Here is a 12,799-nt window from a genome sequence, read left to right as displayed (position 1 = left end):
GACAAAGGAAGCATTTGCTGCTCAGTGCGGGGTTCTTGTTAGGGACAAGATCCCCGAGGGAGTCCTGGATTAGGGGGTGTTCGGGTAGCCGGACTATACCTTCAGCCGGACTCCTGGACTATGAAGATACAAGATTGAAGACTTCGTCCCGTGTCCGGATGGGACTTTCCTTGGCGTGGAAGGCAAGCTTGGCGATGCGGATATTCAAGATCTCCTACCATTGTAACCGACTCCATGTAACCCTAACCCTATCCGGTGTCTATATAAATCGGAGGGTTGTAGTCCGTAGGCAATCAACTCCATATACAACAATCATACCATAGGCTAGCTTCTAGGGTTTAGCCTCCTTGATCTCGTGGTAGATCTACTCTTGTACTACCCATATCATCAATATTAATCAAGCAGGAGTAGGGTTTTACCTCCATCGAGAGGGCCCGAACCTGGGTAAAACATCGTGTTCCCTGCCTCCTGTTACCATCCGGCCTAGACGCACAGTTCGGGACCCCCTACCCGAGATCCGCCGGTTTTGACACCGACATTGGTGCTTTCATTGAGGGTTCCTCTGTGTCGTCGCCTTTAGGCCCGATGGCTCCTTTGATCATCAACAACGATACGGTCGAGGGTGACACTTTTCTCCCCGGACAGATCTTCGTCTTCGGCGGCTTCGCTCTGCGGGCCAATTCGCTCGGCCACCTGGAGCAGATCGAAAGCTATGCCCCTGGCCATCAAGTTAGGTTTGGAAGCTTAAACTACACGACTGACATCCGCGGAGACTTGATCTTCGACGGGTTCGAGCCACGGCCAAGCGCGTCGCACTATCTCGAGGGGCATGATCTAGCTCTGCCTCCGGACGGTGTCCTGGAGGTCGCACACGCATCGGTTCCGACCCCTAACTCGGAGCCTATTGCGCCAATCGAGGATGAGCGGTTGGACGTCACCTCGGGGGCTGCGATCCCGAAAGTGATCGAGTCGAGCACTAGCCCCGCACTCTGCATGACCCGTGACTCCGAGGATCCGGACTCCTCCCCGGACTCCGAAGCCCTCGCGCCCCTACCAATCGAATCCGATTGGGCGCCGATAATGAAGTTCACCGCTGCAGACATCTTTCAGCATTCGCCTTTTGGCGACATCCTGAATTCTCTTAAGTCTCTCTCTTTATCAGGAGAGCCCTGGCCGGACTACGGTCAGCGAGGGTGGGATACGGACGATAAGGAAATTCAAAGCCCACCCATCACCCACTTTGTAGCCACTGTCGATGATCTAACCGACATGCTTGACTTCAGCTCCGAAGACATCGACGGCATGGACGATGATGTAGGAGACGAACAGGAACCAGCACCTGTAGGGTGCTGGAAGGCCACCTCATCATATGACATATATATGGTGGATACTCCAAAAGATGGAGATGGTGATGGAACAGTGGGGGATGACGCCCCCAAGAAACAGCCAAAGCGCCGGCGTCAGCGGCGCCGCTCTAAATCCCGCCAAAGCAAAAACGGTGATTCTGGCACGGGAGATAATACTACCCCGGACAGCGCCGAAGAACACCCACCTCAGCAAGATTCGGCACAAGAAGATGGAGAAGCCAGCCCTCATGAGAGAGCGGCAGACCGAGAGGTCGAGGATGATAACCATACGCCTCCCTCCGAAGACGAGGCAAGCCTCAACGATGACGAATTCATCATACCATCAGACCCTGCCAAACAAGAGCGTTTTAAAAGCAGGCTTTTAGCCACGGCAAGCAGCCTCAAGAAAAAGTAGCAACAGCTTAGAGCTGCCCAAGATTTGCTAGCTGACAGATGGACTGAAGTCCTTGCGGCCGAAGAGTATGAACTCGAACGCCCCTCCAAGAGTTACCCGAAGCGCAGGCCGCTACCCCGATCAGAGGAGGAAGCACCTACATCACCAGCGCATGACATGGCAGACCGGCCACCTCACGGCCGCGAAAGAGAGGCCTCTCGGCCCTCCACCCAAGCCATGCCCCGACGCCGCTCAACTAAGGCACGGGAAAATGCGCCCGACCTGCGAGACATACTGGAGGATAAGGCAAGACAAACAAGATCGATCTACGGATCGCGCAGGCGCCCTACGACATGTGACAATGATCCTCACTCCGGATACAACAAATCCGGCCGGGCCAAACACAACAGACATAGCTATTCCGAGTTGCGTCGTGATATAGCCCAGTACAGAGGCGCCGCACACCCGCTTCACGAATGAATTAATGGATCATAAAATCCCAGAGGGTTTCAAACCCGTAAACATCGAATCATACGATGGCACAACGGATCCGGCGGTATGGATCGAGGATTATCTCCTTCACATCCACATGGCACGCGGCGATGATCTACACGCCATCAAATACCTCCCGCTCAAACTTAAAGGACCGGCCCGGCAATGGCTTAACAGCTTGCCAGCAGACTCAATCGGTTCTTGGGAGAACCTGGAAGCCGCATTCCTCAACAACTTCCAGGGCACTTACGTGCGACCGCCGGATGCCGACGACTTAAGCCACATAATTCAGCAGCCAGAGGAATCGGCCAGATAATTCTGGACACGATTCCTAACAAAGAAAAACCAGATAGTCGACTGTCCGGACGCAGAGGCCCTAGCAGCCTTCAAGCATAACATCCGAGACGACTGGCTTGCCCGGCACCTGGGACAGGAAAAGCCGAAATCTATGGCAGCCCTCACGACACTCATGACCCGCTTTTGCGCGGGAGAAGACAGCTGGCTAGCTCGCAGTAACAACTTATCAAAGAACCCTGGTAATTCAGATACCAAGGACAAAAATGGCTGGACATGTCGGAATAAGCAAAAACATCGTGTTAACAGCGACAGCAATGAAGACACGGCAGTCAATGCCGTATTCAAAGGCTATAAATCCGGTCAGCGGAAAAAGCCATTCAAAAAGAATACTCAGGGTCCGTCCAGTTTGGACCGAATACTCGATCGCTTGTGCCAGATACATGGCACCCCCGAAAGGCCAGCCAATCACACTAACAGGGATTGTTGGGTGTTCAAGCAGGCAGGCAAGTTAAGGGCCAAAAACAGAAACAAGGGGCTGCACAGCGATGACGAGGAGCCCAAGCCGCCGAACAACAATGGACAGAAGGGCTTTCTCCCACAAGTGCGGACGGTGAACATGATATATGCAACCCACATTCCCAAGCGGGAGCGGAAGCGTGCGCTACGGGACGTATACGCGATGGAGCCAGTCGCCCCAAAGTTCAACCCATGATCCTCCTGCCCGATCACTTTTGATCGAAGGGACCATCCCACTAGCATCCGTCATGGCGGCTTCGCCGCATTGGTTCTCAACCCAATCATCGACGGATTTCATCTCACAAGAGTCCTCGTGGACGGCGGCAGTAGCCTGAGCCTGCTTTATCAGGATACAGTGCGGAAAATGGGCATAGATCCCTCAAGGATTAAGCCCACAAGAACAACCTTTAAAGGCATTATACCAGGTGTAGAAGCCAACTGTACAGGCTCAGTAACACTTGATGTGGTCTTCGGATCCCCGGACAATTTCTGAAGCGAAGAGTTAATCTTCGATATAGTCCCGTTTCGCAGCGGCTATCACGCCCTGCTCGGACGAACCGCATTCGCAAAGTTCAATGCGGTGCCGCACTACGCATATCTCAAGCTCAAGATGCCAGGCCCTCGACGAGTAATTACGGTCAACGGAAACACCGAACGCTCCCTCCGTACGGAGGAGCATACGGCGGCTCTCGCAGCGGAGGTACAAAGTAGCCTTCTCAGGCAATTCTCCAGTCCGGCCATTAAAAAGCCAGACATTGCCAAGCGCGCCCGGATTAACCCACAGCGGGACCGCCTGGCACACTCTGAGCAAGCGTAGCAATGCGGCCCCAACCCCAGCTTTCGCGACATAGGGAAACCAGTACCTCGCGTACATAACTACGCCCTTGAAATACCATGGGTACAGGGGAAGGGGCACAATAACGGCACACCCAAAATATGGCTTAAAACGTACTAGGGGCTGCCGGATTATTTTTTTAATTTTTTCTTACTTTCAGGACTCCATACTTCGGACGACCTGCTCGGCAATTCGACTGTCGCACAAACGATGCAAGATCCAGGGAGGCAGACAAGCCATGCCGCATTATGGAACTCCCAGGTGGTCTCTGTTACGAGCGGTATACCTGTTCTAAATACAATTCCGCGGCCTGCCCCTGGTCAGGATATACTGAATAGTCCAATATCTTTTGCTTACCGCACTATTTGCATCGTTCGGCTTTGATAAATAGCCTCTTATAAACAATGCATAGCTTTTTGTCTATTTTTTGCATTATCCTCTTTTCAAATATATGTTTATTAAATGACATGATTGCACCCGTACACCATGGTACGACAAACACGCCAGGGGCTTTAGTACCCCTCATTATGGTGTGAGAAGTCCGTACACTTTCACAAGTACGGCACCCCGAACTTATAGCACTATATGCATCGGCTCCGAATCATGATTTGGGTCAATAGTTGGGTTTGCCCGGCTCCTATGTTTTGGTGCCTTACGTTCCGCTCTATCAGCTAAGGTAGCACTAGGAGAACCACTGTGATTGTGCCTCGGTTCAGCTGGGTTAAGCACCTCAGTGGAGAAAGCTAAAACTGACTGTCATGATGTGGCGAGAGACCGGTCGCTGTTCGAGAGGTTTTTCGAGTCCCTAAAGGCTTATGCCGCTTCGAGCGAGGAGCTGGCTTTGTCCGGCCAAGGCGTGGATAGCGCCCCGAACTCGGTCTTCCGAACTAGGGGCTTCGCCGAAATTTAAAATTATAAAGTTCTATGGCTAAGTGAGAGTGTTCAAGCATTATAGTCTGATTGTCTGGTTCGTTGTGCTGAGCGCCTCCCTCGAAGGACCCAACCATGGGAAAAAGAGTGCTCAGGTTTATCCTGAACACCCCAGCACTAGTGGCATGGGGGCAGAAGCCGACGACTGGCCATCTCTCAATTTTTGATAAACGGCCGCACAGAAAATAACATTTTAAATTCAATAAGCATTGCTTAGCGCATATGAACAAGTTTTCAGCGCACAGGATAAACACGAGCGAGTTCATTCAAAAATTACATCCTTGGTACATTCATTCGCCACAAGGCGGGCACCCGCAAGAACATCCTTATAGTAGTTCTCGGGCTTGCGATGCTCCTTCCCCGGCGGCGGCCCGTCCCTCACAAGCTTTTCACCGTCTAGCTTACCCCAGTGCACCTTTGCACGGGCAAGGGCCCTACGGGCACCTTCGATGCAGACAGAGCGCTTGATGACCTCGAGCCTTGGACAGGCCTCCACCAGCTGCCGCACCAGCCCGAAGTAGCTCCCAGGCAGGGCCTCTCCGGGCCACACCAAACTATGAAGCCCTTCATGGCCTGTTCGGCCGCCTTGTGGAGCTCGACCAGCTGTTTCAGCTGGTCGCTCAAGGGCACAGGGTGTCCAGCCTCAGCATACTGAGACCAGAACACCTTCTCCGTCGAGCTGCCCTCTTCAGCTCGGTAGAATGCGGCGGCATCGGATACGCTGCGGGGAAGATCTGCAAATGCCCCTGGAGAACTCCGGATTCGGGTAAGTAACAAGTAGTTTACTTTTATATTTCTGCTTTGCATAAAGAATGCCTTACACGCTGCTATCTTCTTCATCTCCTCCAACTCTTGGAGGGCCTTTTGGGCTTCGGCCTTGGCAGACTTGGCAGCCTCAAGGGCCGCCGCGAGCTCGGACGCTTGGGTCTTTGACTCAAGCTCCAAACTCTCATGTTTTTTCATGAGAGCCTAAAGCTCTTGCTACACCTCACCGACCTGAGCCCCAAGTTTCTCTCGCTCGGTGCGCTCCGCAGCCGTTTTCTTTTCGGCCTCGGACAGCGCCTGCTTGAGGGTCGCCACCTCAGTTGTGGCCCCTATAATAAGCAGTGCAATCCTGTTATTTTTTGCAATCACGCCTCTCTATAGGCACTTTTTCTATAAGGTATTTCCTACCTTCTTTTTCCTCGAGCTGCCGCTTGGCAAGGCCGAGCTCCTTCTCGGTCCGCTTGAGGTCCTGTTTCAGGACACCCACCTCCGCAGTCAGTGCGGCGGTGGATAGCAGCGAAGCCTGCACACGCATATTGACTCTTTATTGTTAGACTCCTGCGAAATTTACTAGATCCTCTATTCGGCTTTTCTTTCCGAACGCCAAACAGAGCATCAGGGGCTACTGTCTATGCGGTACTATTTTTACATATTTTTACTTATCTCGAAGCCTGTTAGAAGGCTAGCGCAAGCTTCAGTCAGTCCGCTCTTGGCGGACTGAACCTTCTGGATCACTGTACTCATAATAGTACGGTGCTCCTCGTCGATGGAGGCGCCGTCAAGCACCTCCAGCAGATTGTCCGGCACCTCCGGTTGGACGGAGGCCGCCGGCTCAGAAGGCTTCCTCCTCTTGGAAGGAGTTCGCCTACCGCGGTCCGGAACTGTTGAAGATTCCGGCGTAGTGTCCGGCACAAAGCCGGACTTGGAGCCCTGGGGGGTCTTGTCCCCTTTACTCCTGGGATCCGGGAGGTCGCCTTGCGGCTCCTCCAGGACCACCTCCTCCTGCCCCGGAGCTCGTTGCGACGCCACTTCGGCGTCGTCCGCAGCGCAGGGGAAGACAGCGGGCGGAACTGAGTTCACGTCCGATGAATCCAGGGAGCCGCTCGACGACTCATTGAGTTCGGCCCGGGGCGGGCTGCATAATTATGTTCGACATTAGGGAAAGTTTTGCAACAAAGGAACATCATGAGTTATTCTGATATCCGAACTTACGATTTCGCCGGACGCTTGGCCCTATTTGGCCACTCCTCTTTGCCCTCTTCGGCGTTGGGGGCGTAGTCCGGCAGAGGGGTCTTCCTTTTCCTAGACCCCTCGGCCTCCCCCGTTGGGGCGGCCTTCCTCTTCTCTCCTCCCTCCGTTGGGGGGGAGAGTTTTCTTCTTTCTCCTCCTCGTTTTCGCGGGAGGAGGGCGTCTCGGACTCGTCAGATGACGAGTCCGACACCACCACATTACGGGCACTCTTTCGAGTCCCCGTGGCCTTCTTCTTCTTGGCCTTCTTCTCCGGCACCACATAAGGCGCCAGAACCAACAGCTTCACTAGGAGAGCAGGGGCTGGGTCTTCGGGCAAGGGAGCCGGATAGTTAATCGATCCAGACTTCGCCCGCCAAGCCTGTCAAAGGTAAGGGAGTTTAGATCCCGCATAGAGTCAAACTATGAAAAAACTTAACATCCTGTAAAAGGTGAAAATAGCTTACCTCGCTAGCGTGACGCTGCGAGCTGTATCCGCGGTCCTCGGAAGCGGATGTGGGAGCCTCGGCGCCTTTGGTTAGCACCTTCCAGACATCTTCATACGTCGTGTCGAAGAGCCTGTTAAGGGTTTGGTGCTGCGCCGGGTCGAACTCCCACAGATTAAAGCCTCGTTGTTGACACGGGAGGATCCGGTGGACGAGCATAACCTGGACTACATTGACAAGCTTGATCGGCTTGCTCACCAGGGACTGGATGCATTTCTGCAATCCGGTCACCTCTTTTTCGTCTCCCCACGATAGGCCCGTCTCTTTCCAGGACATAAGCCGCGTGGGGGGTCCGGATCGGAACTCGGGGGCTGCGATCCATTTCGGATCGCGCGGCTCGGTGATGTAAAACCACCATGATTGCCACCCCTTCAGAGTCTCCATGAAGGAGCCCTCAAGCCATAGGACGTTGGCCATCTTGCCCGCCATGGCACCTCCGCACTCCGCCTGGCTGCCGCGCACCACCTTGGGCTTGACGTTGAAGGTCTTGAGCCAGAGGCCGAAATGGGGGCGGATGCGGAGGAAAGCCTCGCAGACGACGATAAACGCCGAGATGTTGAGGACGAAGTTCGGGGCCAGATCATGGAAATCCAGGCCATAGTAAAACATGAGCCCCCGGAGAAATGGGTGGAGTGGAAAACCCAGTTCGCAGAGGAAGTGGGGAAGGAATACTACCCTCTCATGGGGCCTTGGGGTGGGGAGAAGCTGCCCCTCCTCGGGAAGCCGGTGCGCGATGTCTTTGGACAAGTATCCGGCCTTCCTTAGCTTTTTGACATGGCCCTCTGTGACGGAGGAGACCATACACTTGCCTCTCGCTCCGGACATTGCTGGAGAAGGTAGAGGTGGGAAGTGCGGGCTTGGGCGCTGGAGCTCGAGTGCGCAGGAGATGGATAGGCAAAGGAGGAAGAAGGCGTAGGTAAAAAGGTGGATCCTTATCCCCTTATATGGGCGAATGTGGTTGTGCGTCCCCACCAGCCTAGTAAAACTCGCTCGCCTCCCAAGCGTCGTGATAAATGGCGCGGTTGGGTTACCCACGTCCGTATTGATGAGAATCCCGTAAAGGGGGTACACGATCTCTGCTTTGACAAGACGTACCAAGGAAACCGCCTCGCAAAACATGCTGAGGTGGAAAAGTAAAAATGATTCGGGTAAAGGACTTGGCCGTAGTGTGATGACGCACTGCGGAATACGTCGGCGGATTTGATTTGTGTCCATATTATTCTCTCTATGGCAATATGTGGAAACTTATTTTGCAGAGCCAGACACTACTCTTGGTGTTTACAATCTTCTATGAAGGACTTGGAGGAGGAACCCGCCTTGCAATGCCGAAGACAATTTGCGCGCCGGGCTCGTCATCATTGAAGCCTGGTTCAGGGGCTACTGAGGGAGTCCTGGATTAGGGGGTGTTCGGGTAGCCAGACTATACCTTCAGCCGGACTCCTGGACTATGAAGATACAAGATTGAAGACTTCGTCCCGTGTCCAGATGGGGCTTTCCTTGGCGTGGAAGGCAAGCTTGGCGATGCGGATATTCAAGATCTCCTACCATTGTAACCGACTCCATGTAACCCTAACCCTATCCGGTGTCTATATAAACCGGAGGGTTGTAGTCCGTAGGCAATCAACTCCATATACAACAATCATACCATAGGCTAGCTTCTAGGGTTTAGCCTCCTTGATCTCGTGGTAGATCTACTCTTGTACTACCCATATCATCAATATTAATCAAGAAGGAGTAGGGTTTTACCTCCATCGAGAGGGCCCGAACCTGGGTAAAACATCGTGTTCCCTGCCTCCTGTTACCATCCGGCCTAGACGCACAGTTCGGGACCCCCTACCCGAGATCCGCCGGTTTTGACACCGACAATCCCGATCAGCATCCAGCAATGGTGTAAGCCTAAGAACAAAGACCCTGAGGTGCCTTATGTCAATGATATGCAGAAAGATGATCTTTGGACTGAGCTGAAGGCAAATTTCACCCTACCGCCAGAGGAGGATCCGGAGAAGCCAGTTAAAGAGCAATTAATCAAGTCTCATGCTCTTAAGAAGATGGCAAGCCTATTCAGGAGGTGGAAGAATGAGCTGAAAACATTTGTCGACAAAGAAGAGACACCAGACTTCATCGGTAGATATGAGAAGATCAGAGATCACTGGCCCACATTTGTGGCCTACAAGACATCAGAAAAGAGTAGGAAGATGTCGGCGACAAACAAGAAAAATGCTGCAAAGAAGAAGCTTCACTATCGCACGGGGTCAGGTGGCTACCTCAAAGCCCGGCCTAAGTGGGCCGAGGCTGAGAATGATCTGCTTGATAAAGGGATCGAACCAGAGACAATGAACTGGCCAGACCGTTGCCGGACTTGGTTCTTCGGGGCTGGCGGAACCTTGGACCCTGTATCAAGGAAATGCGTTTGGACGGACGAGCAAATGAACATACCAGTCAAGAATTTAAAGCACTATATCGATGCAGCACAGCAAGGGACGTTCGTTCCAGACAGAGAGAACGACGAGCTCACAATGGCCCTCGGGAATCCTGAGCACCCTGGACGGACACGAGGCACGCCAGGCTTCGTTTCGTGGAAGGCTGGTTTTCCGGACGCAGGCGGTTACAAATGCTAGGAGAGGAGGAAAAAGTGGAGCATGCCCAAATTCAGACGCTGCACGAAAAGGTTCAAGCGCTAGAGGAACGAGAAGTAGCTCGCAGCAAGCGACCTGCCGAAACTACCCCTGAAGCTACCCCGCCATCTCAGCGGAGAAGCAATGTGGCTTCCACCGAGCTGCTTCAGCCGGAGCATGTCTTGACGGCTCCTGCTAGCTACCCCGTGGATGCTATCATAGAGTCTCAACATTGCCACCTTATGACGCAATGGCAGAATTTCAAAGTCAAGGCGGCTGTCGGCTCTGTTCGACCTACTGAACCCGGCCCAACTTTTCACTGTAGTCCGATTCCAGAAGGATATGCCAGGGTGACGGTGGACGAAATAACGGAGGGATTTGAGGACCTCCAGCTTGACTACCCTACCGGTGAAGGGGAGACTCGGCTGGGTTCTTGTCTATTGACTCCATGCCTATGGCGGAAGGAGCTCATCAAGCTTCTGAACTGGACGCCTCCGCCTCCTCCTCCTCCTCCGGTGAGTCAGGGCACTCCTCCTGCTCCTCCGCCTCCTCCTCCGGCGAGTGACCAGGGCACTCAGCCTCCTTCTCCGATGTGTGGCGGCACTCCGCCTCCTTCTCCGCCTGCGCCGGCGCGCCTGAGCAGCCAGCCTCCTCCCTCTCCGCCTCGTCAGCAAGGGCGAAAGAGACCTGCCGCCGCTCCGGCTGCTCTGGCGCGTCATAGTCCTTCTCCTCCGCCTCGTAAGAAAGGAAAGAAGACAGCCACCTCCGTATGAGAGGACCCCGCAGGAGAACGCGAAGATCACGCAAGCCGAAGTGACGAACTTCTTTGAAGGGGTGAAAGCAAAGAAACATCCACCTCCGTAGGAGAAGGTAGATCCGGTGAAAGCGAAGCGCACTCTGGCTGCCCTGAAAAAACCAGCAAAGTCTCCGCCGAAAGGCAACTATGATCGCATTATTGTAAAGAAATTTGTCGAAGCGGAGCGGTCGGGAAGTACTGTCAGTGATGAAAGGATAAAAGAACGACGAGCTGGGAAAAAAATTGCCCAGCTTGGTGAACAAGCGAACCAATCGCGCCCCCCGATCAAGGTGTCTAGCGACATTGTCGCTAATGATCCAAGGAAGGTGCCCGGTTATAGCAATCTTGGAGATTACCTGCCCGACGATGTACATTATGATTTCTTGGAGGTGGAGGAACACAAATACGAGTACGGGAAGCCTCTCGTCAAGATGAAAGATCTCTAACAACGATGATGCGAAGATTCCATGATTGGTACATGAAAACCTGCAGAGAGTCTGGGGGAGGAATACTTTGACGCTGGGAGTTAGAGGGGAGCATGACCTCGTTGGAATTGAACTGTTGAATGTTCCATTTGAGGAGTTCTTCCAGTTTTTTAATCAAAAGGCCCTCGATAAAGCAACGATCACTTGCTACTGTCTGTAAGTAGTACTACTTCTGTCATTAAGTCCCTCCATATATGTCAGCTCTTTCATTGCATGTATTTATAATTATCCTCACTATATTATGCATATTGAAGATCGCCGAATTGAAGAAAAGACAAATCGGTGATATTGGGTTCATTAACACAAATCTCATAGATGCAACTGAAGCTAAATATCGTGCCGAAGATACCGAGGCCAACTTGCTATGATCGTTGGTAATAAATGAAAACAAAGATATAATACTCTTTCCTTACAACTTCAAGTGAGTGTTATTATCTTGTGCATAATTGGTTTCCCTTATTAGTCTAGGTTATAGTAATGTAATAGATGAGTTATGCATGCGTGCACAGCTTCCACTATATTCTCCTAGAGATTAAGCTTGAGCAGGGACTAGTAACCGTCTTAGACTCGAGACGAAAAGATCCTCAGGACTATGCGGACATGACTCAAATGCTCGAGAAGTAAGTTAAATCGATCATTATCCACCTTATCAGCAACTTTGTTCATTTCCTGATATCAAGTAATTGTTTTCTTTATCTGGAAGGGTTTGAAGAAAATTCACCAAAAAAGCTCTAGGACTGCTGAAGAAGCTGCAATTTAGACACCCGAATGTAAGTACTATAGTAACATGTTCCGAGCATCTCCTAGTGATTCAAGCGCTAGTTTCATCAATACCATTTGGCATGCTTGCTTATCAGTTTGATTGACCTCTATTTCTTGTAAAGTGGTTGTGGCAGGAACAAGGGAATAATTTCTGTGGATACTACGTTTGCGAGTCCATCCGCCACACGACCTGTGAACGGGGGTACTCTGACGAACAATATGAAGTCCGTAAGCAATAATATTCACAATTTTATTTTATTACCATCATTTGCGTTGAGTTTCATTTATTCATATATATATATATATATATGTGTGTGTGTGTGTGTGTGTGTGTGTGTGTGTGTGTGTATTGACCCCCTTGTTCAAATTAGATGTTTCGGATGCGGGATGAACTCCTAGCGCCAGATCGTATGCGAGCAATTCAAGAGGAATTGGCGGCATTCTTCCTTGACCACGTGATCGTTGAAGACGGAGAATACTATGTGGACCCTGTGTTCATATATAATTAGGACATTATATTGTAAGAGATAATTATTGTATATATGTAGCCGGTAGTGTCGGATAGATATACGAGAACTTGTTGTTCGACCAATCTCTCGGAGAAGGAGAGGTGGTCGATATCACTTCTCTCTGTATGCATATGTTCATGACGATCTTCTGTTTCCTTCATTTGCTTACTAGCTAGCGTGTCTAGTCCTCTCTATATATACGTATATATATAGCATCGACCAAGCACGGACATAAGAGAGGACACTTCTCTCTATTAATTAGCTAGCTAACACAATATATGAAACACCTAAATTAAACCCCCAAAACCCCCAACCCCCCCCCCC

This window comes from Triticum dicoccoides, chromosome 7A, assembly GCF_002162155.2.
Source record: "Triticum dicoccoides isolate Atlit2015 ecotype Zavitan chromosome 7A, WEW_v2.0, whole genome shotgun sequence".
Taxonomy (NCBI): Eukaryota; Viridiplantae; Streptophyta; class Magnoliopsida; order Poales; family Poaceae; genus Triticum; species Triticum dicoccoides.
The sequence above is the reverse complement of the archived record's forward strand: the minus strand, read 5'-3'. Positions refer to the sequence as shown.